The 26,169-nt window shown below is 43.0% G+C and overlaps 1 protein-coding gene across 1 annotated transcript in view; it reads left to right on the forward strand.

Annotated features, from left to right (window-relative positions):
• Tsga13 (testis specific 13) overlaps window positions 1-26,169 on the forward strand; it is a 312,864-nt gene that overhangs the window by 9,702 nt on the left and 276,993 nt on the right. Inside the window, exon 2 of the mRNA XM_035450677.1 lies at window positions 25,684-25,780. The gene's annotated coding sequence lies outside the window, so the exon portion shown is untranslated. The remainder of the gene's footprint in view (window positions 1-25,683; window positions 25,781-26,169) is intronic.

The following is a 26,169-nucleotide window of genomic DNA, read 5'->3' on the forward strand; positions in this document are numbered from 1 at the left end:
CTAGGAACATGCCTATATACTTACATATTTGCACACGTACACCAGCAGCAGCAGCAGCAGCAACAACAACAAATCTTTGTTAAAGTTTTAACTTTAACTATGCTTTAGAGTTAAAATGTTATGGACAGTTACTATTTTTTCTTGTCTTTTAATAAAGAGCTCTGTTTGGGAGCATCTGCCTCAGTTTCTTTCAGTTTGTTTATGCTAACCTGTGAGAACTCTGGCTCTGTCCTGGCTAGGCATGCAGCATCTCCCGAGAGTGCTGGCTGGCCAGAGCTGCCCTGTAGGTCTTATGATTCTACCTCTCCACGCACACTCTTTCTCTGGCTGCCAGTTCTCTTCCTGTGCTGCAGCTGATCTTAGTTTGAACATTGAGATGTAATATTGACCATCCTTTTGACAGTGATTTGTGGCTGCTTGGTTACTCACCGCTGTTCCCATGGGCTCTGAGGCCCTGGGAAAAGTGCTCTCTTCCCTTTCTGTTCCTTGGGGAGAGTTTGGATGGGCGATGGACTTCCTGGCCCTCAGATGTCAAATGGAATCTGTTGGTACAGTGGTAGGTTGCAGACCCTCACAGAAGTGTGTGGTTATTGCACATGGCTGATAATGGAAAGAAAGAGAGGGGTCTTGGTTGATGTAGGGACCAAGGTGAGAGAATCCAGAATTCTTAAAGGAGTTTAATTACTGCTATGGTGAGAATGCTTAATTACACGTTTGTCATTAGTATTATTCACATTCCTGATTTACCTCTTTGAACTTTGTAGTTTTCTTTTTCCAAAATTCTATACTATTTATTACAGGTTCTGTCACAAAGGAATTGTGACGGCACTATAGATTTTCCCACTTTTTGCTTGAATATGCATCTCTTTGGCCCTCTCCCTCCTCCTCGGGTGGATCCCAAGGGCACTCTCTACATACATTTGCAGAGTCCTGGCAGTTGAAGGGGAACCCTGTATCCAGGAAAGGTCATCCACCAGGATTTGGGTGATTTCTGCTGCTCTTTTGGCTCCCAGGAGGGAGGTGTCTTCTCAGGACAGACTTGTAAAGGCTTCTAGAGCCTTTGCAGTGATGGTGTTTTAACAACTGAGAGAGTGTCTGGGAACCAGCCTAGTGTTTCTGTTACTTCTTGTACACACACTTAATAAAGTAGTATCCCAGGTCTGTCTTTTCACACTTGTACGTGGCCTGTGACCTTGAGTGCTTGTGTCCTATTTTCGGGGGAATTCTTGTCAGTAAGGAATCCCTTTGTCCACAACTACACCAGGCTCCTTATCTATCTGTCTGTGGTCAAGGCCATTGACAGTTGTCCCTGCTTGCTGACCATTATCATGGTATTCATCTATTGCAATACTGTTGGTGCTTTAAAAAAAAAGCTTGGAGTGCTTTCCATCTGGGTTAGTTGTAGTTGTGGTAAGAAGGCTGAATTAATCACCTTTGTCTAAGACTTATTTATGTTCCTTTGACTTTGCTTTCTTTTTTTAACATTTTCAGAATTTTATGTTGTATATAAACTTTGTCAGAAGCATTTCTTGACTGAGAATGCTCAAGTTTGATAGGAAGAAAGAAGTAAAATATTTTTAAAGGCCATTCCTAGCCATCTTTTTTTTGAATTTTTCATCTTTGAACTTCATACCTTACGCTTTTGCTCTGCGGAGCGTTATTATGCGTGTGTTTAATAAAAATCTTCCTTTTGTTTTCATGGGAAAGTATGCCCAGAGCCCTTCTTGGCTCCCACTTTTAGGGAGTTCAAGTTGAGATTTTTTTTTTCCTGCTGCTAATTTAATTCTGGAAGAGGAGCCAAGGCCACCCATCTTTGTAGCTATCTAATGAGCCACGTGCAACAAGGACTTCTTTGCCTTAATGAACCATTGTCCTAGTTGGTCATTTCATACTATTTGCAGGATTTTTTCAAGATGAGAGATTTTTACAAATACAAGGTCAGAGCTGGGGTGCTACTCAGCAGGGGCAGTGCGTGCATAGTGTGGACCTCGGGTTCAGTCCCCAGCACCACAAAACCTAAAAAGATCATTTGGGATTCCAGATGGCAAACCTGGTCTCCAGTGACATTATAGTGATCTCCCGATGATAGCTGTGGAGTATTTGTTTCTTTGTTAGGGACCTGGTTGTGACATGATATCCTAGGCACATTCTCTGTCTAAGTGACCCTGCAGTTTAGAGGAAAGCTGCAGCAGAATCCCAAGAGTCGACTGGAAACGCCTGTACGCTCGCTGCATTTTGTTACCGTTGGAGGGTACCACTTGGTTGCAAGGACAGACCTGTAATTGTGTGACTTTATGTAATACTTGCTGACATACTGCGGCGCCCTTCAGGAGTAAGAGCTGTAAGCTCGAGGGAGGTTGTTCTCCAGGAACCTGTGGGCTCGGGGACATGGCAGGTAACCCCCCTCATGCAAATTTGGGGTTGTGGAAATGAGTTACTTTTTAATCAGAGTTTTTCTAGTTTTCAGTATGGAGCCTAACTAAAATGTACAAATGAACATGATCTCTTCGGTTACACTTTCTGTCCCAAAAGAAAACGAATAAAAAGCTTTGAATGTGTAGAGAATGCATCTAAAAGTTTTGTGGTCCGCTGTGGCTCTCAGCGTGCCCTGCTTTGCGCCCCCCCCCCCCGTCATTCTTTCTGCCTCTTTCCTTTTCTTACTCGGTTTCCCAAATTTATATGTGTGTATATCTATCTATCTATCTATCTATCTATCTATCTATCTATCTATTTGTGGGTTCTATTTGTCTTTCCCATTTGCTCTTTCTAGGACTGCAGATAAAAATAACTCCATTGGTAGAGTGTTCGCTTTGTATTCATGAGGCCCTGGGTTTGATTCTTCATAGCACAAAACAGATAAATAGCCTAGAAACATTCTGGCAGTTCCCATACGACCCCTACCCCCAAACTGATGACCCTTTAAAGCTAAAGATAGCTTTGACTTTAATGTTGATTGCTGTAGTCTCTAAACATTCATGCTGACACATAGTAATGAATAGGAAGTATTTCTGAAGTTTTAATGGTTGATATAGGTTAATCCCGTGTTGGGTGGAAAGTACATGCTAAATGTATACCGTGTTCTTCAATAGGCATTAAAGTAGAATCCTGCCAGGATTTAAGCCATCTTTTTAAGTAACAAATTTTAGGATTGTTTTTAATGAAGAATTTGTTGAACAAAAAATGTTGTTTGTGTTCAAGTAATATTTTTAAATTGCTTAAACTGTATTTGGTATGAAGAACATACCAAATTTGTATTAAATTTGTATTAAACATCTCTGTCAAGGATGGCAATACAGTCTAGTCATAATGACCTTCAGAGCTAAGGGACTTCAGTTCTGTTACTCCTAGGTCACACAGTTGACGTCAAATGACATAGCTGGTTAGTGGCACAATTGAATTCCTCCTTCTATCAAAAACTCAGGAGAATTGGACATAGAATACTAGCAACATGAGACTAGTGTTGGAGTTGATAGTAGTTGTGACTTAGACATTATCAGATGTGGATTGGTGTTTGACCTCTTTGGAACTGAATTACTGAGTAAGGTTCCTTCCAGGCATGGGATACAATTCCCATTGAGCCAGGGCTTCATTCGTGCCCCCAGGCCTAGTGTTTGCATCTCAGCTGACTGAAGTGGGTACATACTCAAGGGCAGGTATTCCAAATTTCAAATCTGGTAGAAGGGCCCCTTCAGTAATAATCAAATTGGGACTTGGAGGGGTGCTCTTCTCAATTACTGTTCTTTAACGGGTTGAGAGACCAGTGTTACATAAGTTTACAAGAATTTTGCTATTTCCAACTCAAGAGTTGCTTTGTTTGGGGTGGGAGAGTAGGTTCTCACTAGGAGAACCTGGCAGTTGGGCAGAGGGAAGCCAGTTGGAACAATCTGGAAGGGATAGGAAAGAGGAGCTTTGGTAAAGGTTGGAGAATAGCCAATTGCACCTGCTTCTGAGAGGCCCATAATCTTTAGGTGTTTGTCTGTTGCTCAGCTCTGTTGGTCTTACTAACTTGACAAGACACTCTTCTTTTGCCCTAAAGAAATGAGAAAGAAGCATGGAGGTAAAATAGAGGGAAGCCTTTTTAATTTTTATTTTCTGAATGCTACCCATGCAGGGCTGCGGGGCTCACAAGCAGCAACTATTTGCGTGTTACAGTTCTGGAAGCCCAAGCTCAAGAGACTGTCAGATTCTTGTCTGATGAAGACCAGCTTCCTGGCTCATAGTGATACCTTCTTGCTGTGCCCTTGATACAGTGGAGAGGAAGCAGGCACTCTGTGTGTGGTTTGTTGTTTGTGAGACAGGTGTTGGCACATAATAGCCCAGGCTGCCCTCCATTGGGCTCCCTGAACTCTTTCTGCCCAGCCAAAATCTTCCTTGGTATCTCTCCAGAGGTCACTAACTCCATCTCTGAGCGCTCCACCTCCTTCCCTTAATTAACTAACCTTGATTATTTCTAAAGCCCTTTCCTCCCAGTACTATGTATGAGGGAGGATTTCATTAAATACATTGGTAGAGGGAGTGGCAAAGCAGTCCGTAGGGAAAATGAGCTTTGTGCCCCTTAACTCAGTAGAGATTTTGGTTGTAAGAAAGTACTTTGGAGTTGCTGTGGGGAGGGAGAGATTCGATGGGGGCTGATACTTAGAAAGACAGGAAAGCACAAAGGAAGATGTAAGAATTTGTCTTCTCTTGGAGAAAGAGATGCTTTGTCCTCTGGGGATGAGAGGGAATCTTGGAGTTCATTTAGGTAGAAAAGTCCAGAAGATGCCAAACAGAACTCAGTGTACGCTGAAGATGTATTTATACCACTTTTAGTAAGAAAGGAAATAGGAAATCTGTGAAGAATTCGGGCCACAGTATGAACAGAGAAGATGGTTTGGGGTTTAGAATTAAATTGAGTAAAAAATACAGATCTAAAGTAAGACAGTGAGTTAAAAATGTCTATGGAGAGTGGATATGGAAGTAAACACTCACTCAGCAGTAATATCTGCACTTGGATTCTTTTAGGCGTGGTCTTCTACATAGCCCAGGTTGGGATCTCAACCCTCTAGCCTATGCTTCCTGAGTGGTGTCATCATGGTCATTCATCAGTACATTGTGCTTCCATTTTTGTGGGTATTTGTTTTTTTTTTCTTTAAGTTACTTGAGTTTTCCCAAATTTTATGTGACAGTTAAAACCTTATTGAGTAAATTCTAAATACCTATGCTATTAATCGTTTCCATGTAATAACAATATGATCATCTTGAGTGGTAGATTATTTTTTTTAATAATACATCTATGGATTCAACCAAGCAGTTAGAAATAGTTGGGGGAAAATCTTGGCATTTGTACTGAGCATATACAGCCTTTGAATCATTTCCCGAACAATGCAGAATAACTGTTTATATGTGCCATGTACATTATAAAAGGTCATTTAAGGTGTGTTGGAAGATACAAGCACACACTAGGCCACATGATTAGTAGTAGACTTTAGCATCTGCAGACTTGGGTATTGGATGTGTCTTGAAACCAATCCCACACGGATACCAAGGATGATCATAATTCTAGGATAAAGGTCTGATGTTTATTCATTCTTTAAAATAACTTTCAGCACTTTGAGAAATGTTTCATAAAAGGTGAACTGTAACATTATCATCAGGATTAACTCAGCCAGATTTTTTTTTGCTTTCATGTTACCACAAAGTTAATGTTAATTCTTAAGTGCCTCTACCTTCAAAGGCCAGTGATATGAGTGTTCAGTTAATCCTAGTGTCCAGTAGGCATCCTTTGCGTATGAAGACAGGAGGAGAGGAACTGTGCAGGAGTGGTGTCATGGATCCCTCCTGTAGCCATGGTGAAATGTTGAGAAGCCAAATCTTTGTGGGTAGGTGTAAGCAAACAGCTTCAGCAAGCTCTTCAGTGCAGTGTCCATGTCATACCCCAAAGACCTTTTTGCTGCACACCTTCCCATTTTCTGACTATCACTAAAAAACAAATAAAAGATGGGAAATCAAACAGCTCTGGCTATACACCAGGTATTTTTAAATAAATATTTTTATTTTAAAAGTAATTACATACAGTAACTTTTCATCATAATCATTCCCAGTTCTTCCCCTTAATTTCTCCCAGGTCATCCTCACTTCCCTACACTCTCGTCGCTTGTGTCCTTTTGGGGGGTTATTTTAATAATCCTTTGACATTTCTGGCTGTGGGGCCGTTTAATCATAATAGATGCACCCCCCCCCCAGTCTGGAGCTCCCCAACCATGGCTTCTTGGCTAGACATGTAGTTACCAGGTATAAATCTCCTCCTGTGAAGTGGGCTTTACATCCAGTCAGAAAGCAATTGGTCACCTCCCTAGCATTGGTGCCACTGTTGGCATCCACTGGCATGTCTTAACCAATCAGAAAGCAGTTGGTCACCTGGCTGACATTGGTGGCACTGTTTCATCCACTGGCATGTCTTATGCAATCAGAAAGCAGTTGGTCACCTGGCTGGCATTGGTGGCACTGTTTCATCCACTGGCATGTCTTAACCAATCAGAAAGCAGTTGGTCACCTGGCTGACATTGGTGGCACTGTTTCATCCACTGGCATGTCTTATGCAATCAGAAAGCAGTTGGTCACCTGGCTGACACTGGTGGCACTGTTTCATCCACTGGCATGTCTTGCAGTGCCAGTTGCTATTTGCAGCTCACAGAGTAAACAGCTGGGTGAGACTTGATGACTTTTCCTCCTAGCAATCTGCACAGCATGCTGGTACTCTGATGACTAGTGTTAGAGGTAGGAAGCTTTCTGTCAGTACCCACATGATTTTTCCATGTCCTATGACCAGTGAATGTGGGACCTTCAGCAATGGTCTTCAACAGTGGGGCCTTACCATCAAATTCTGTCAGGCAACCAAAAGCAGCAATAATAGTCCATAGTGTTTTGCGTGTTTCCGGAACATCTCTAACCACAAATTTGAGGGGAGGTGCCCCCACACATTAGCACTGGGCTTTTTATTTGGCATCCCGTGCCCCTGAGGTAAGCATGATCCCCACAGTAGGGTAACTCCATAATTAAATAAACTTTTGTTCTGGAGGCTCATAAAAATTGTCTTCATAGGGTTTTTTGGAGTACTCTTTGGGGTAGACACCTCTCCTCCAACCCCTCCCCTCCCCTGCCTGTGCATTTGATGGCATTGTTGGAAGAATACTAGGCAGTCACGATGGAGAAGCTCCTCCCCGTTGGTTTGTTTGATGTTTCCTCCTGTGGTACTCAAGTTGTGTGCTTCGTTAGACAAGTCACCCAGGGTACATTGTGTCCTCACTATATCACTCTGGAGGCACATAGTGTCACCGTTGATAAGGTTGACTTTGATACCATGGTTAAGGTCAACTTCCCTTCCCCCTCCCTCCCTCCCTTTTTTTTTTTTTTTTTTTTTTTTTTTTTTTTTTTTTTGAGACAGGGTTTCTCTGTGAAACAGTCCTGGCTGTCCTGGAACTCACTCTGTAGACCAGACTGGCCTCGAACTCAAAGAGATCCGCCTGTCTCTGTCTCTGCCTCCCAAGTGCTGGGATTAAAAGTGTGTGCCACCACCACCCAGCTCTCTCCTTTTTAAAGTCAGTTATTCCACCATTTTCAAATAAAAAACAAGTTCATGGAATAATCTTCCTCAGATTTTATTACTATCCTATTATTTATATGTCTTTTTTTTTTTTTTCGGTTTTTTGAGACAAGGTTTCTCTGTGGCTTTGGAGCCTGTCCTGGAACTAGCTCTTGTAGACCAGGCTGGTCTCAAACTCACAGAGATCCTCTGCCTCTGCCTCCTGAGTGCTGGGATTAAAGATGTGCACCACCAGTGCCAGGATTATATGCCTATTTTTTCAAGTTTTATTTATTTAAAAAACATGATGTTTATTTGGGAGGGGAATTCATGCATGCACAGGGCATGTGTGGAGACTGTCAGGCTTGGCTGAGGCAAGCGTTGCAGCCCACTGAGCCGCCTGTTTAGTATTTTCTACTAAGCTTTGTGACTCACTGGTGTCCACCATCCAATTCAGTTATTCTTAACTCTATGGCACCTTGTGGTGTTAAAGTTAAATCTTAAAAAAAAAAATACTAATTGGTCCTCTCCAAAAAAGTGTTTTCCTGTCACAAACCTTTCATGTCAGTTTAGACTTGACAGATTTTTACATTGGTGCTGATAAGTTGTTACTTGTTTTAACACTCAAGTATCCCAATTTGGCTAGTGGGGTCCATTAGAACTGGCTTCTGTGCCTGTGTATTTTGTTTCTGAGATAGGATCTAGTGAGATATCCCAGGATGGCCTTCTGTTACTCTAAGTTGCAGCTCACTGGGATGCAGGTGATGCAGACATGGACCATCACCCCTGGTCCCATGTCCTCATGACCTTCCTTTCATGCTTCCTGTGACATGCTTCTGTTGAATGCCTGTTATACCCCCAGCTTTGGAAGCAGTGTGTGAGTGCACACATGTCCCAATAGCCTGGCCAAGAGCATGGCTACCCTCAATCCGACAGCTGAGGAATAGTGTCTTAGTATGGTATAACATTTTTCTTAACGATGTATGAAGTTGAGAGTGTGTCCTTCTGTTTCAGTGTGTATATATGTGTTCACATTCTTTTTAAGTATTTTTTAAAGATTTATTTATTTATTATGTATACAACATTATGCCTCCATATATGCCTGCAGGCCAGAAGAGGGCACCATATCTCATTACAGATGGTTGTGAGCCACCATGTGGTTACTGGGAATTGAACTCAGGACCTCTGGAAGAACAGCCAGTGCTCTTAACCTCTGAGCCATCTCTCCAGCCCCCCCCCCTTTTTAAGTATTTTTAATCTGTTTTAGAATTACTCTTTAGGGGAAGGGAGGTCCTCCTGGATGTGCTATACAAATGTTTTCTTACTTTTTATCTGGTTGTGTTTGTTCTCAGTGTTTTTGATTCTGGCCATACTAAATTTTTTCTTTGATTGATTGATTGGATCATTCTTTGTTTGCTTTTGAGACAGGGTCTCATTTTATCCCTGGTTGGCCTGGAACTCACTATGTAACCCAGTTTATTCTCAACTTCTGACAGTTCTCCTGCCCCAAGTACTGGGATTACAGGTGTGAGTCACTAACTTTTCAAATTAAATTGTATGTCTGTAGTCAGACTGCTTGAGTCTTTGGTCCTTACTGCCTCTATGTCCTAGTGGAGTGCCCTGCCCCGCCAGGGCTGAGAACTTGCCAGCTCTCTCTCTCCCTTGGGCACCTTCGAGGCTGCGCATTTGGATCTTGATATGTTTGGAGCTTATTCTTGTGTGTGCTCCCAGGTGGGGATCTGATTTATTTATCTCCAAATGGCTGTCCAGTCCTTTAATACTATTTCTTACAAAGTCCATTTTCCTCAAGTAATTTTCACATCTCCTTTAATTGCACAAAGCCGCATGCCTCCTTGAGACTATTTTTGACTTGTGTGTGTGTATGTGTGAAGTCCTTGGTCTGTCTGTCTTGTCTGTCTGCATCACATTTTCCATTATGGAGGTTTTATGGTAGCAACTTGAAGAACATATCATCCTGTCTCTAGTACTTGAGTGTTTATTAGTTATTCAATAGGAAACTCTCTATCAGTCTTCCACTTGGAAACTTGGTATGTTTGTGAAAGTTACAATTATTTTCATATTTTTACTTACAGTGAACTGACATTATGTTTGCTTGTTCTGTCAGAAAATAAGAACTCTTAGTTGGTTAAGTCTTCATTTGTGCCTTTTCTGGAATGTTTTAAAGTTTTCTTCTGATGGATTTTACACATTTCTTATTACGAAACTTGCCTTTTTTTCCACTTAATATTGTGCCGAGCAGGTCAGTACATGTTGACCTATTTTATTTTGTAAAATGAATCCAGGGTAGTCTGCCATGCCCTAATTTGATTTAACTTTGCCTCTGTTGATGTATGCATGTTACTTCTGACTTTTCCCTTTTTCTAAGCAGTTAGAACTGAAAATGCTTATTCATAAGCCATCTGGATTTGGGGGTAATTACTGCTGCCAAGTTATCCTCTCAAACCATTTGACGAAGTCATGCAAACTTCAGTGCATATGTATAGGTCTTCAAACTTCCTTTTTGAAGAAAAGCACCATAAAAATTACTCCCAAAAGTTGTGTGTTGATTAACATGGATAACAGACAGTAGCAGGGGCTGGGGGTGTGGTTCAGTGATGCAGTGTGTGGGACACCCTGGGTTCAATTGCCAGAGCACTACAAATAATAAAGGAGCAGAAATCACAGCTTCTACCTTCAATAACTGGAACATAGTCTTGGGCATGACATTTATATATATTTGAAAGTATGAAAAGTTCTCATGTAAGGAGACCTTGAGTCGAGTTCAAAAGAAAGTATTGCTGGGTCTAGTGACAGCACTCAAGGGGCAGGAGCAGGTGGATCTCTGAACTTGGACTGCCCAGCAAGTTCCAGGTCAGCCAAGGGCTACATGATGAGACATTGTTTTAATAGCCTCCTCCTCCCAAAAGAATGTACTGAACATAGTTTGTTGTGCTAATGGCATAGGTTAAATTGACCTCACTTTTCAGGTGACAGTAACGTCCTAGACTAAAATGGTGTCTGTATGCAAAGACAAGGGGAGGGCAGCAGTTGACCGATGACTTTGAGGTGAGGCCCAAAGAAACACAGGTTTTCTGAAGGTAACAGAGCATCCTCAGATTCAGAGATTGGAGTTAACAGAAGGCTGATTTTCTTTAGCTGTGTGCTGGGGTGGGGATTCAGGGGTCTCCTGATATTAAGTCACAATGTTAGGTTTCAGGGCGGTGCCCCTCTGGTGCTGGTGGCTTGTGGAGAACTCAGTTTCTTCCTGAGAGCTGGCAGCGCCCCCCCCCCCATGGATCGATCCTGTGAAACAAGGCAGGTGCTTCAGTGCCTTTTGATTCCTTTAGAAAGCATCCGCTGTTACTCTCCCCACATTACTTTGAAACAAGCTGCAAGTCCAGCCCACGTTCAGGAGCAGGGGGACTAGGTTTCACATTTTCAAGAGGGGAATGTCGAAGAATCTGGGAACAGATTGTGAAACCTACACACTGTCCTGTCTGTTCTAAAAAGGAGGAGCGACGCTAACATTTGGAAAGGGAAGAACACACTCCTCTCCCACCCCCATTCCCCTGATATCTGAGGAAGATCAAGCTGGTCATAGTTAAAGGCAAATTGAAGCGATGGCTCCCAGTGTGGTGCTGAAGCCACCCGAGGGTCATAGGTTCCGTTGAGGGCGGGGGGAGTTGGGGAGAAGTAGGGCAGGTGGAAGGAAGGAGGGAGAGAGGTGGCAGAGTGATGAGCGAATGATGAAGAAGAGCAAGATCAAGCAGGTCAGAACTGGCGAGGGGGCAAGTTCTGAGTGTAGCATTCAAGGGACGATTCACATGGAGTTGAAAATGCACAGCCAAGACCCAGATTGAAACCTCTCACCAAAGAGGCCTTGCATTGAGGGCCAGGCCAGGCGAGGAATGGGGGCTGTAATTGGGAGCAGGGTTGGAGAAATGGTGAAGGCAGGAGAGAATCCGGAGTGGTCCGAAGCCCTCAGGTATTGGGGTTTGAAGACAGCTGTAGTGAAAGTGAAAGCATTTGCCCGCAGGATTGCGATGGAGACAGCCATTTTTTAAGTGGAGTAGAACAACTTTGGAAATTGGATTATCACATCTGCATGGATGCTCAACTTGGAAGGACAAGTGGCTGGCATTCAGGGAGTTCCTTTCTTTGATGTTGACATGTATCTTCTGTCTTCCTGATTCCTTTTAGAACCACCCTGCATCCCAGGGATGGTGTCCTCACTCACTCTCCGGAACCTTTGAACCATAAGTGAAATCTGTTTACCTTCTTAGGCACCCCACACACACGTCCTGCTTCTAGCTGCCCTCCACTCTTCCTTGAAATGTGTGTATTACATGTGTGCATGCTCAACTCATGTGGAGGTCAGACAAGAACGGTGGCCATTGGTTCTCTGCTCCTAAGTGAGTCAGGTCACTCTCGGGCTGGTGGCTCCTTTGAAGGAAGGGGTAAGACAGAGGCATTTAGCAGCCCTACATTTAATGTTGGTAAACAGGTATACGCATGTGTACCTTCCTTCCCTGTGCACACCTCCAGGATAGCAGTGGCATTGAGGGCTGGAGACTGACTGGAGAGGTAGAGCACACATGGTGTAGAGTATCTGTGGTTGACTGAAGTTGAGTAACACAGAGTTGCTTATCTGAAGTGTTCTGAGGCAGATGTGTCAGGGATGGTTTGGGAACCCAGAAACCAGGCACAGTGGGGAACACAGTCTTCAGCCCAGCCTGGTCAAATGTATACTGTGTCCTCATGCCCAGCCTGCTCAGGTAATTTGCAGCTACCTTGCTTGGAGTGGTCTGGGCATTCTGAGGTTTGTCTGGAGTCTTCTAGAAAAAAATACACTGGGGAGAAACAGGGGTAGGTTTCTAAGGCACTGTGTGGCGCACTATAGAGCTGGGGACTTTGAAAGTGCTTGGAGCTCATGGCAGCAGGAAAGAAGTGAGGAATGAGGCTGGAGAGGCCCTGGGTAGAATGCCCATGATGATGGGTCTTCATTCCCCCTGCTGGTAGTGAGGAATTGTGGGAAGCTTTAAATTCAAAGGAATGACTTAGGTTGGCTAGAGGACTTGAAAAGGTGGTGGCTCCTTGGAGCAGCCATTGGGGGGATTTAGAGAGAGCACGAGCGAACGAGAGAGGAAGTGGATATTTTCTAGTAACCAGGGCATGGTATAGGTTGAAGGCAGGGAAGTAAAGGAGTTGAAGAGTTCCTGAACTTTCTTTGAAAGAGTCTTCTTGCCCAGGAGCTAGAACTACATCATTCAAGACAATTTAAGCTTCTTTTACATATCTGACTTTTTAAAAGTTAATCACTGTGCGTTAAGATGTAGTGTTTTCTGTCTTCACACCAACAGGTGGCCTCATATACGTTAGCTCTCCCTTAAGATGACTCAATGTCTGGCCTGTGGTGATATATTAGTTATGATTTATTAAAGCTTGCCCGAGGATTCAGAAAGCAAAGCCAGCCTCAAGCTATAGAGGTCAGGCATTGGTGGTACACACCTTTAATCCTAGGACTCAGTATGTTTAAGGCCACGATAACTACACGAAATTGATCCAATCCTAAAAGAAACAGCTCACACAAAGGTGATCTCAGCAACTGGGATCACATGTGTTTAACCCTAGCACTAGGGAGGTAGAGACAGGAGTGATAAGGCTGGGCAGAGAAAGGAATATAAGGAGGAAGAGACAGGCATTCAGAGCCTTTTGCCTCTGCGGGTTTGTTGGAGACAGGATTAACATTTCAACTGGGTTAGAGGTAAGATCTAGAGGCCGGCTGCTTTGCTTCTCTGAGTCTCTGGGTCTTTTATTTATTGTGCTACAGTAGCCTTTTGTGAAGGGCTTGTTTCACTTTGCTTGGTGTCTTAGCATGTATCAGAATTCACCTCAATATTGTTTGAGACAGATTCTCATTATGTGGCCGGCACTGGCCCAGGACTCCCCATTCTCCTGCCTTAGCCCTGCAACTGCTGGGGTCACAGGTGTGCTTTTAAGGTCACTCCATTGTCAGCAAATGTATCCAGCCTCATGACATTAAACAGTTCTACTTTAGTACTTAGCCTTTAAAAACTTAATCGGGGCCGGAGAGATTGTTCCGTAATTAGGAACACTTGCTGCTCTTGGTTTGGACCCAAGTTTGGTTCTCAGCACCCACATAGAGACTCGCCACCAGGTGGATCACAACTAGTTCCAGGGAACCTAGTACCAGCTATGATCACTGTAGGCATCAGGCACACATGTGCTCCACATGCATAAATGCAGGTAAGACTTATAAAAACATGAATCGTTAAAAGAAAAAGTTAGAAATCAAAACAGCATCAGACATTTGCTCCAGATGGAGAATTAGTTGTGTATAACCAAAGCAGCTCGGTCTTTGGTCTGTTGTGTGATGTTTTTGTCGAATTTAGTTCTGATGTAGCTGTCAGAACAAAGTTGAGAGATTTGTAGGGTAGTTTTAAGAAAGAAACTACTTCTTTTAAAAAGGAAAAAAAGTCGTTAGTTGAGGGGGGCAGGGGGAGGAGGGGAGGGAGAGGGACCTGGGATTGACATGTAAAATAATTTTCTTTCTAATAAAAAAGGGGGAAAAGTAAGAGGTTCTATCAATCACAGAAAAGAGAACACCCCCCCCAAAAAAAAACCCAACTCATTTTTAGGGCTTTCCACAAACCAAATATTATCCAAATAATCTATGTTCAAGCCAAAAGCTATAATCTGAGAATTGCTATGTTGAAGGGTTACTTTTTGCTTTAAAAACAAAACATATTCTCTGGGTCCCTCCATACTGTGCCAGTGAAAGCCATTTCTCTTTGAAGATCTGAGAGTGATGAGCATGAAATCCAAGGCTGCCGAAGTAGGCAATCCTGAGAGAGTACCCAGTGCCATTCTCTGAACTGTGGTTGCTCCACCAGGCCTGCTGGGAGGAAGCTGGGCCTTTGGTGTAGTTAGCAGCTGGCTTTGTGTGGGTGTCTCTGTTCAGTGTGCTGCTTTGGAACCTGTGAGAGGCCTGCTGGTTGAGAGTTTTATCGTCATCCCATGACCAGTTGTCAGAGAGAACTGTGGTATGAAGCTTGTTGATTTTAGAGAGCTATTCTCAGAAGCCCTTTTTGGAAGGAGATAAAAGGCAGGAAGAGTACCAGCAGCCTGGCTCCGTCTTGATGTGGATGCTTTGGAAAATGGTAAGTGGTTCTGTGGGACCATCGAAGGGGATCAGATTACAGCCTACTGTAAAGGTAAAAACAACTAACAGTCTATGACAGGGATGTCACATGTCCTGGGGTCTCCCTCCAAGCAGTCATGGAGCAGAGAGAGTGTTTTCTCTCCACACTCCTCCTTCTCTGAGATGAAGGTTGTAAAACTTCTAATCTGTCAGTGGTTCATTAGTTCAGTTTCTGAGTGACTAGCAGATGCAGACTCATGATTTAAGGCGATTGTCTTGTTGAGACTGAAGGACTTTTGAAACAGCTAGTTACCACCTCTGGTGAAGGCTGTGACGACAGCTAGTTAAATTCTAAGTGTCTGGTGAAAATTTTCTCATCTTGAAAGTCATAGGCAGAGAAGGACACTTGACCAAAGCCAAGGCATGTAAACCGTAGTCACATGGTCCTGTGCTGCTCTATTGTCCCTGGAGAATGCACATGCCATGGCAAAGGATATTTTTATAATATGCAACTTAGATGATTCTTGGAGTCAGGTGAGTGGGTGATTCTGGGCAGAAAAAAACTGTCTTCAGCAAGAAGTGAGAATCCATATTGAGGAGAACAGGAGCTAAGAGGCCAAGAATACCCTCGGGCAAGGGGAAGATTGCAGTGGGAGGAGACTGAGAGATGACGTGGTGGTGGTGGAGAGAAGGCATTTAGTCTGAAAGGACTAGACCTGCTACCAACAGGAAAAGGATTTCTCTCTACTCCAGAATTGAGACTTGCTTGGCCTGGGACTGGTGGAGATGGACTGACTCCTAGGGATTGCTAGCCATGGGGGTTCAGAAGAGCCCCCCCCCATGTTAGGCCTAGCACAATAATTGAGCACTGTGAGATTATTGTGCTTAAAGCATCCAGACGGATAGGACTCTTATTCCAGGATGCATGCTAGTGAGTTTTTTTGATTTAGTCAAGCAAATTAGTCTGTTACTTACTGCAGAACACCAAGTCAGTGTTTCTTACTAGCAGACAAAAGAGCAGAAAATGTCCTCATAGATTTTGTTTCCTGCGTATTTAATTAAGATAGGGTGACAGAACCCAAGTGTGAAACCTTCCCAGGGGGCTGGCAGGAAGGTGGTATGTTTTACACAGCCTTCTGCCTATAGATAAAGTTACTAACTGGCATCTCTCACAACATTGCTGGTTTGGCTCACTTAACCGCAGTGGGACAGAGGGTCAGAACTGAACAAGTTCATACATCCTTTGGGGATGGGAGGCCAGTGTGACAGGCAGAATGGAGTGTCTACAGCTATGGAGTTAAAAGGCGTGTAGTGTGCAGGATAGCTGTGGTCTTGCAACTGAGTACAGCTCTGTGGTGCATGGGTTTCAGGAACTCTGATTTAGCACTGGCTTTTGTCTTCAGCGTCTGCATTGTCATTGGCTTTTATGAAACCCTTTGTAGTTTCAGTTGGAGATGGTATCACTTTTGAGGGAAGGTCATACCTCAGCTAATACTCAAAGTCAATGTATTTAGTCACATGCTAAACACAAGGGTATTTACATAAGTGTGATACTACATGCTTGGGGGGGGCTCTCAGAACAAAGGGGTTTCTGGGCTGGGGAGGTCAGTAAGTAGGGTGCTTGCTGAACAAGCATGAGGATTGGAGTTCAGTACCCAGAACCCAAGTGAAAAGTGGTGGTCCGCACAGAATCTCAGCCCTAGAGAGGTGGAGACTGATAGTTCTATGGGCTTCACTGGTCAGCCTCTTAATTGGTTAAGTCTCAGACCAATGAAGGACCGAAGAAGGATATTGGAGGCTGACCTCTGGCCTTCACACACGTACACACCCATGAAGAAGGAACCAGGTTCAGGCTTGCTTCTGCATTGTCTGATCTAATGGGACAGGTAGAGAGGCACTGTATATCATTTGGCGATTGAGAGCTCGGAGGGTACAGTAGATCCTGGTCAGCTTCAGATCCTGGTGTTGACACGTGCCAAATGTTTAAGTTTGGAAAAGGTTTTCCTTCACCTTAAAAAGACCCACAACCGGCACGGGCCAACAGGAAGATCTGTGCCTGTGCCTTAGGGTGCCAGAGCCTAAAGCAGAAGGTGGTTGCAGTGGGGTTAGAAGCCCCAGTTTCGTGCCTCGTTTGTTCCAAACAACAGAACTAGCAGCACCAGTCTGTGAACTCAGTGCTTTCTTAGGAGTCCAGAGACGGTGACTTGGTTGGAAGTTTGTTGTTAGAGATGAGGGTTGGGGTGTTCTCTGTGTGGAAAGGTCACCCAGACTCGATGGCTCTGCCAGAGGCAACCCTGAAAGACAGGGCAGAGCTAGAACAAAAACAGACAAGTAGTTAGTATTTCTCATTTTTCCTTGAAGTTAGAGGTTGAAATAAACTTTTCCAGAAATGACAGTACCTCAACTCATGCATTCTTGTAATACACACACTTGTTGAGCCAGTTAGCTGCTCAGACCGTCCAGGTCTGGCATACCATGGCTCATTGACTTCAGGAGCCATGTTGATGGTTGACTGCCACATTTGTCTGGTCTATAAAAATTAGAAGGTTTCAGGAAAAGTGAATAAAACTAATAATAATTTGACAAATTAGAAAGAAGCAGCAGAATGGCTCGGTGGCTAAGCATACTTTCCGCAGAGGAGATGCTATGGGGTTGCTGCAGTTCCTCCTTCCAGATCCCCAGGTAAAGTTCCTGTTGTACTGACCCTGGCTTAGAGCCATATGAAAGGGGATTTTGGGAATTTTTTTTTTTTAACCAAGCCAACCCCAACACAAAACCCCACAGTTATGCTATGAAATGTATTTTTTTTTACTTATTGTTGTTTTGGTAACTGGAAAAGACATGCAGAATTATTTCTGTTAAAAATTATCTGAAAAGTTTGTTGGTATATCAAATAAATTCGCAAATACTTAACTTGATTATATAATTGTTTTCTCTCAGCAAACCTTATCTACTTCTGAAATGGCATACTAGCTTAAGAAATGGGACTGATTTGATCATATCCTCATCTCCTGAAAGCATGTCTTGTAATTTGACAATCAGTTTGAATAGCATTATGCAAGGTTTTCTGAAATTACCCTGTATAGTGCCATCTAGTGGTAAACAATTTACTTGTTTTTGGACAGTAGTTCATATTGTACTTTTTGATAAACTATTTATTTCACTTCTAATCATTATTTATTTATTTTATTTAAAGGGACTGTCTAAACCAAGTATTTACAGATGGAAGGACTAGAGAAGGAAAAACTAACTGGTTTTTCCTTGTACAGCAATACATGCACACATAGCGAGTTGTCCTTTGTTTAACCTAACAACATTTGGGCATAGGCATAAGACCCTTTTTTGTTTATGAAAGCCATGTGCTTGTTGCAGAGGTACAATGTAAGATACATGCCTCGGCTTTGAAATCAGGCGTGCGCAAGCCTGGTGTTCTATAATTGCTGTCTGCCAAGTGGTGTTCAGTCCCTTTTGTGTGTACCAGCTCATTAACTATTCACGGACTTTGATTTCTCATGATGGGATTTACCTTTGCTGCACACCCAACCCAGTGTGCAGAGCCCCTCCACCCTCTTGATTGTGATGATAATTAAATTTTTGCATAATGCTCAGCATTTACATTGTGATGACTTGAAATACATTATTCGCAACCAAGTGGTAGGATCCATAGTTAGATTTTCTCTCCATCATAGTTTTATTTGTTTGTTTTTAATTAGCAATTGTGTTTGGGGGCAGGGTTTATCTAGATGTACTTAAGACTTTATAGTCATTCCTGAACTCTTCCCCAGATAATTAAAAAAAAAACAAAAACAAAAACAAAACAAAACAAAAAAAACGTTATTTGTGGTCCTGTGAAACAGACACTTGAGGTTTTGTGTTGACCAAGTCACTCGGGGATAACAGTTGCTAGCCAGCACTTGGCCACTGTGGCCCAGCAGTCTTTTGCCTAGTAGCTGTGATGTCTTTGTTGCCTCCAAGAAAGGTTGTGGGTCTTAGGGTCTGGCTGGAAGTAGGGCCCTCTCTGTGTGGCGAAGGCCTCAGTCAAGCGTGATGGGGGTTCTGCAAGGCGAAGGCACTAGTCACTTTTGATAGTGACTTGCTATAGAGAAATAGAGTGGGTGAATTTTCTGGGATTGCAGTAGAAAGGAAATACACAAGACAGGAACAAACTAGTTCAAATCTTGTTTGAAGCCTTCCTGGGGAGGTAGCTTCTTGGGTCTGGTCAGGAAATGGCAAAGGAGACACACACAGTGGTGTCTTCCTTGTCTTCCTCCTGGCTTGGTTTGCTCCAGCAGTATCTGAGGTATTACTCTTGGGATCAGCATTACCCGTGTAAAAGAAAGGAGACAATAGGAGTCTAAGACGCTTATGTTATTTTAGTAGAAGTATTGGCTGCAGAACTGTTTGTCTGTCCGTAAGACACAGAGGCTGTCATTCTTCATGGCGAGCACTAGGAGGCCACAGAGGCCCGACTCTGGACACAGGTTTCACATAGGGAAGAAACAACAGCAAACCCTAGGGAAAGCAGCACTATGCTAACAGCTGATTAGCTAGTTTAAAGAGGTTGGTATTTCATGATGCAATGAGGAATAGTCTGAACATTGTTTTGTGAACACAGTTTCTTGGTTCATTCAGCATGCTGTTTGTAAATAGGATGAGCTGAGCATTCTGTTTTCTTAGAATGGTGCTTTGTAGTCAAACCTCTAGATACAGGCCTGATTTTTATGCACAGAAGTTGGATGTCTGATGGACCAAACTCTCTCTGTATTCCTCCAGTCCATTGTGTGGATTGAAAACAAATACTTTCATAAAAAGAAGCAGTTTGGGCCACAGGCATTCTCAAATCTTCTGGTTAACTATCAGATATTATTTCAAGCTTGAGCTTGTCCATCCTCCATTAAATCATTACTTCATCAGGTGGTTGCTGAGTGTCTTTGGTCTCCAGGCCCTGCTGGCTCCTCTACTGATAGCACGAATACCTCCCCCCCTAAAGTTTTACCTTTTTGATTTTAAAGGTAAATGAACATGTAATGACATAATCCTCTTTATTTCCGAGTTGCCTCCTTTATTCACTACCTGTACCACCTCTGTTACCCTGATCTCCTGGCCTATGTATTATTTTATCCGTACTATAATGATTTCATGTACCTGACATTTCTCTTTATTAAAATTGTAAATGGCCGAATGGTGGTGGTGCATGCCTTTAATCTAACCAGCATTCAGGAGGCAGAGGCAGGCAGATCTCTGTGAGTTCGAGGCCAGCCTGGTCTACAGAGTGAGTTCCTGGATGGGCTCCAAAGCAATACAGAGAAACCCTGTCTCAGGAAAAAAAAAAAAAAAAGAACAGGCAGTCTTTTATTTTCTATGTTTCCTGGTAGAACAAAGTGTAATAGTAAACAGAGGAGAATACTTTCTTATCAGTAGCGTGTCCTTTGGGTGGCTTTCCAAGCATCCTCATCCCTTCTCCCAGTCTCTCCTTCTTTTCTCCTTCTCCCCCCCTTTCTGGTGTGTCATATTTCTGAAAGGGGTCTTGAAGGTAGCTCAGTTGATATGGTGTTTAACAAGGCTTGAATTCAGTCCCCAGAAACAAAGCCAGGATGGAGGTTTAGGCTGCTGATCTCAGCAAGGGGAGGGGTCGGGATGAGGAACGACACTGGAGGTTGTCCTCTGATGTCCACACACACAGACTGCTTGCACACACAAGCACATGCGCACACACATAACATACACAGAAAAATTTGAAATAATGAGTTTTCTGGATGCTTTGGCATTTGTCCTTAATGTTTTTTATTTTTCACTGTTTTATATAAACCTCTGATTTCTGGGAGGCAGATTACCCGATTTCTCTTCATGGTTTTAAAGGATGTTTTGGGGTCTTTTCCTTAGTAATCTTAGGGTGCACGTCTTCAAAGACTCCGTACAGATTTTAATTAAAGTCAGTGAGTCCAAGGTCAAGGATGCTTGGTTACTGACCTCTGTTTATGGTATTAGGAGGAACTGCATGTGAATTCTGAATTCTTGATGTGATGTAACTGTGAGTTCCCTAGGAGATGCAAAATGGGTGTGGGACTTTGGTGGGAACTCAGAAATCTGTCCAGGACCAGCAGAGGACACACTGCTTTCGGTTTGGAATATGAGGCTTCCAAACCAGCATGTTGTGTGTCTCCACCCTTGAGATCTTCCTTTGCTCACTTTCTTAACGCCAGAGAGATTAGCTCCTGGACAGACATGTGGACTCCCCCACCACCACCACCACACACACAGAGAAGTACCTGAAACTATTCTGTTCCTCTGAGCCCTGTGCTGGCACACTGTACTGTGTTCCAGGATTTGTGAGCAGGTGGCTGTGTGTGTGTGGCCTTTGGTAATTGGGTAGCTCACAATGTGGCTTGAATTCCCACATGGGCAGTGTGCAGGATGTCCAAACAAAACACAGAAAGGCAGTGTTCACTGGAGCTGACTGACCTTTGCAGTTCTCACCACACTCAAGTTCTGATTTTTAACCATTAGTAGATGAGTTACATTTTCACGAACTGTAGATAATATTAATTTGGACATGAGATAGCATAATATACTACCTTTTTTAAAAACGTCATATCTCTGAATCTGTTCTGTTTTACTGTGTAGACTTGGCTGGTTTGGAACTAACTATATAGGCCAGACTGGCTTTGAACTCATGAGAGGTTGGCCAGCCTTTACCTCTTGAGTGCTGGGATTAAAGGCATGCATCCCTACACCTAGCATGATACATATTAATTAATATATATTAATCTCAAAATGACTATATTCTACCACAGACTTGTACTGTCCAATGGGTAGGTATTTACTATTAAGAGTTGACTACTAAAGTTCAGTCTAGTTAAAAATCCATGGCCACAATATAGCTCAATAGTAAAGTATGAGGCCCTCGATTAAGTGCACAGTCCCAGGCAGTCAGTCACTTCTTAGTTACTCTAAGCCGTATATGGCTACCATATTTGATAATTACATAATTCTTTCATCAATCTAAGAATGTGATTGTACATTGTCTGGGTTTTATGTATCAGAGTTTTGCATTTGTGCTGTACATATCATATCCTATAAGGAAGACTGGATAAGCCAATCCGAATATCCCCAGGGAGAGTTCTGAAGACCCCAGTGTATTGTTTATATGATGATGGGCTAGAAAAGTTACTTCTCAGGTAAGTACCAGGACAAGTCATGCTTACCCTGAGACTTACATCCCAGCATCCCTAGGGATAACTTTGCAATCAGTTTTCTTTGTTGTTGATGTTTTTTTTTTTCTTTGCCTTATCTGGGAATATAGAGCCAAAGTTACTGAACAATTGAAGTAGCCCCCTGGCATGTAGATCTGTGTGCTTTGTTCCTTTCTCTGCAGTCTCTGGGAACACCTGCCAGAAAGCCCTTTAGTTGGCTTTTCCAAAACACTTTAATTTTCAAAATAGTAATTAAAGAACTCTCAGTGATGGAGTTGACAGAACCCTTCAGGCCTTTCAGTGTTGCTAGGGAAATTCAGCTGGGAGTCTATTTGTGTCTTAGTCAAGCTGTGTAGACAGGGCTTGAATAAGGAGGCTAGTGGGCTGTCTGGTGTCTTTTTAGAGGAAGGGGGTCCTTGTGGACAACACAGAATTGAATTCTTAGTTACCCTTTCTCAGTGGAGAAACACTCTCCTCTTTTCCATTTTATTCTGAAACTTACAGGCCATTGTGATACTTGTACATTTCAGGCCAAAGAGTAAAATAAGTTTTAAGCCGTACATCAAAGGAAAGTTGTAGAGCTAGGCATTCTATTGGGCAAAGTTGTCGAATATATTCGATTTGGGGCTTTCTAGTTGCTGAAGTGAGAAGGAAAACAGAGCTGCCTAGTTTGTGTGTGTTGACAGCCAGAAGCTGGTAAACATCTGCAGAAACCAAGCGTTTCCTGGAACTAAACTCAAGCAGACATGCGTCACGTGGACCTTTGTTTAAAGAGTCTAGTGAAGAATATCTTCAACCACAGTTACATAACAGGTCCAGGAGCACAGTGCATGTGAATTGGGTTCTCTTGGGGGTGACCAGGAAGCCCAGGGTGTGCCCTTACAAGGCAGGTGGGTGGAAAGGAGCTCAGGGACCTGAGGCCAGGGCCTGTGCTGTTTGGAAATTACAGGAGAGAACTTTAGACAACGGATTTATTTTTCTGTGGGATAGGAGATCTTGCCATTGTGGCTTTTCCATAGCATTCCTTCCTCTTCGCTCCCAACAATCACTCCAATGCAGAGATTTTGTTTTGATGATTAAAGCAAAGAGCATTTTTCGTGGACCCCTAAGGGCTGGCCTTTGCCTTCACAGAAGTCTAGTTCTCTTCAGAGTAAAGGGTGACAATAGAATCTTCAGTCTTTCAAAACTTGTATCCATCCATTTTATTTTTTTCATTTAGGCTTTTGTAACACATTAGCTTAACCGTTCATAACTAAAGTGATAGGACAGAAACAGTCTTTTCCCCCCTTTATGGGGGACAACTGTAGCCAGCTGCCCATCTGAAAGAGTATAAGAGAAGACCGTGCCCTCTCTAGAGTTGGCTAGGTATGGTGATTTGAATAAGAATGCCCCCCCCCCCCGTAGCTTCATATATTTGAATGCTAGTCATCTTAAAAGTGCAGTAGTCCTATAACTGTGCCTTGAAGCTTAATGGAGGAGTTTTGGGTTAATGTTGTTGGCAGAGGAGATTTGAAAATGCCCTTAAGAGATTAACATTATCCATGGTCTTTTGTGTGGTGTCTTCAGATGAAGGAAGGGACTAAAGTGCTCTGGGCCCTCTTTCAGAACGGTACCAATCCCGGTCATGGGTGATACTCCATCCTCAGGTCATGATCACTGCCCCAAGGGCTTGCCTCAAATTCCAAAACTTTGAGAGTTTTCCTAATGTGGAGGGTACAAACCCTGGCCTATGATAGCAGTGGCTACATTTTTGGTGAAAGCAGCATTTCTGGAAAGACCCTCATAACTATTTTATTCTAATAGTTTTAATACAGTCATGTGATAATTTTGGTCTAATTTCATTTTCTCTAGCTACTTAGATACACTTTCTATCTGAAGAATATACAGCACCTTCCAATGCACCTTAAAGCAGAGACTACACGTACATCAACTACTTGTTAGAATAATTTCAGTTCAGTCTGCTCCCTAGGGAGGGAATTGTTGAAATTTGGAGTTTGTTTTGAGCTTTGTGGTTTTATTATCAATTTTTTTTATTTTTTAGCGTTTTGGAAATTAGTTCAAAGCCATTGGAACGCTTCAGATGGAACATTTTTAAGCAATAAATCCCATTTCCAAAAAAGAAGAGATTGCCATTAGTCTCAGAGACTTGGAACTTCAGGCGTTTTGGATAGTGTTGAGACTGGGGACTTTTGAAATTGGACTGAATGTATTTTGCATTATGGTACGCTCCAACTTATGGAGCCCAGGGAGTGGGTGGAACGTGGCGGTTTTAACAAGAACGGCCCCTATGGGCTCATACTTTGAATGCTAGCCACCAGGGAATGGCACTGTTTTGAAAGAATTAGGAGATGTGGCCTTGTCGAAGGAAGCGTGTCACTGAGGGTGGCAGGATTTGAGGGTTCAAGAGTCCATGTCTCCCTGGGCCAAGGATCAGGGTGTAACTCTCAACTGCTTCTCCAGCACCATACCATGCTGCCATGCTTCCCGCCATGATGATAATGAACTGAACCCCTGAAATTGTGAGCAAGTTGCAGTGGCTAAGGCTCTAGGGTACTGTACTGGCTGGTTTTGTGTGTCACAAATAACCTCTGTGAAAAACATTTTGGCTGAAGCATTGACTGTTCGGAGTTAAACATGGAGCAGGCACAGCCTCCATTTAATAGACCATGCCTTGAGCCTGACAGGTTCCCCAACAGGCGCAAAGGGCACTTTCTTGTTAGTGTCATCTGGGGAAGGGTCAGCTGAAAAGGTTAGTGTTTTCAGGTGATTGACATGAAATTAAGCTTTGAAAAAGCACTTGTGAAAAACTTAATAATGAGATCACACGACTTTTTTTTCTAGAAAATACAGTGAGACTCATGTGAGAGAAGACAGTTTTCTGTTAAGGGAAACAGTGGTGGTGTATTACAGTGCACACCCAGTCTGTGATCTTCATAGTGTTCGCAAGTGTGAAGACAACTTTGCAACATACTCAGTCACTTTTGTACTTTAAAAATAAGCCCAAAGTTTCAATCCAGCGTATCAGTTAGTAACACCTTAATTCTCTTTGCTCTGCTGTCTCTTCTCTGTCCGCCTGCCCTATTTTTCTCCCTCCATCTTGAAGACAGGACTTCTTACTGATCCCAGGTTGGCCTGGATGTAGCTCAGGCTGGCCTCCAAATCATGGCCTCTCACTTCCCACCTTCTAGACACGCCCCTGTGTCCAGCTTCAGTCTTTTGAATGTCAACCCTCTGACTGGGGAGATTGATCAGTGGTTAGGGCACTGGTTGCTCTTGCAAAGGACCCGGTTTCAATTCCCAGCACCCACATGTCAGCTCACAACTCTCCGTGACTCCAGTTCCAGGGGATCTGGTGCCCTCACAGAGACATGAATGTAGGCAAAACACTAATGCGCATAAAATAAAAATAAATGCTGTCACTTCTGAATCAAAAGTGTTGTTTCATAGGTTGTATGGCTAGAAACAGCAGATTTTACCTAGTGAAGGGTCAGACTGGGAAAAAGTGACCAGGTAGGGCTACATGATGTGTGTATTTTAATGTGTCAGCCTAGGCTTGTGCTGGAAGGGATGTCTTAAAACAGAAAGGACATAATTAAGCACAAAAGATGGCTGGGTTGTGTCTCCCACCACTCCAGGGTTATGCATTAACTTGATCTGAGCCCTCACTTTAGCAAACACAGAAGGAAAATAATGAAATAGAGCTGATTTCCTGCTAGGCTCCTGATAGTTTCATCTTGGTGTATAATACAGCTTCTTTTCTCCCACAGGCATTTTGTTGCTTCTTAGGGTTAGAAGAACTGAGCTAGCAAGAGTCTGTACTGTCTGTGCCTGACAGGAGAATTTTCGAAAAGCTCAGAGCCACTGGTAAGTAAGTGCTGCCCACTCTCCTATCTATTTGTTGTACAACTTTTAAACCAATGTAGCATCCTCTGGCCTCTACATGGGTGTGCACAAGCGCTCTCTCTCTGTCTCTGTCTCTGTCTCTGTCTGTCTCTCTCTCTCTCTCTCTCTCTCTCTCTCTCTCACACACACACACACACACACACACACACACACACACACACAGAGTGGAATCTTAGAACTTTGAAGTTTTAAAATACGGTGCACTTTAATTGGGTGCTTTAAGTTTTGCTACTGGAAAATAGTGGCGATTTTATAATAAAGAATTTAAAATAGTAGTAAATGTGTATAATTGAAGGAATTTTGAAAGAAGGTAACTCACTGATGGTAAAAGTAATGGAAACCTTTCTGTT

This window comes from Cricetulus griseus, assembly GCF_003668045.3.
Source record: "Cricetulus griseus strain 17A/GY chromosome 1 unlocalized genomic scaffold, alternate assembly CriGri-PICRH-1.0 chr1_0, whole genome shotgun sequence".
In the NCBI taxonomy this organism is placed as follows: Eukaryota; Metazoa; Chordata; class Mammalia; order Rodentia; family Cricetidae; genus Cricetulus; species Cricetulus griseus.